This window comes from Penaeus monodon, chromosome 34 (assembly GCF_015228065.2).
Source record: "Penaeus monodon isolate SGIC_2016 chromosome 34, NSTDA_Pmon_1, whole genome shotgun sequence".
Classification (NCBI taxonomy): Eukaryota; Metazoa; Arthropoda; class Malacostraca; order Decapoda; family Penaeidae; genus Penaeus; species Penaeus monodon.
Genome location: NC_051419.1, coordinates 1,592,440 through 1,592,675, shown reverse-complemented (window position 1 = coordinate 1,592,675; position 236 = coordinate 1,592,440).

Sequence of the window (236 nt, the reverse complement as noted above, 5' to 3'; positions counted from 1 at the left end):
CGTAGATAGTAGAACATTCCTGCTGGTGCTCGTTCGCTTCCAGACGCGCTGCCGCAGGAGACGCCGTGATTTCACCATGACCCTGATTACATGCAGATTAATGGGTATTCGCCATCTCCGATCACACTGCGGGTGGCCATTAATCGTGGGGAAAGTGTGACGTCATAGATAAGATTTTAGAGGGGGTCGAGGTGGGGCAGGGGGCTGGGGGGGGGAGTTTGGGGGAATTTGGGGGA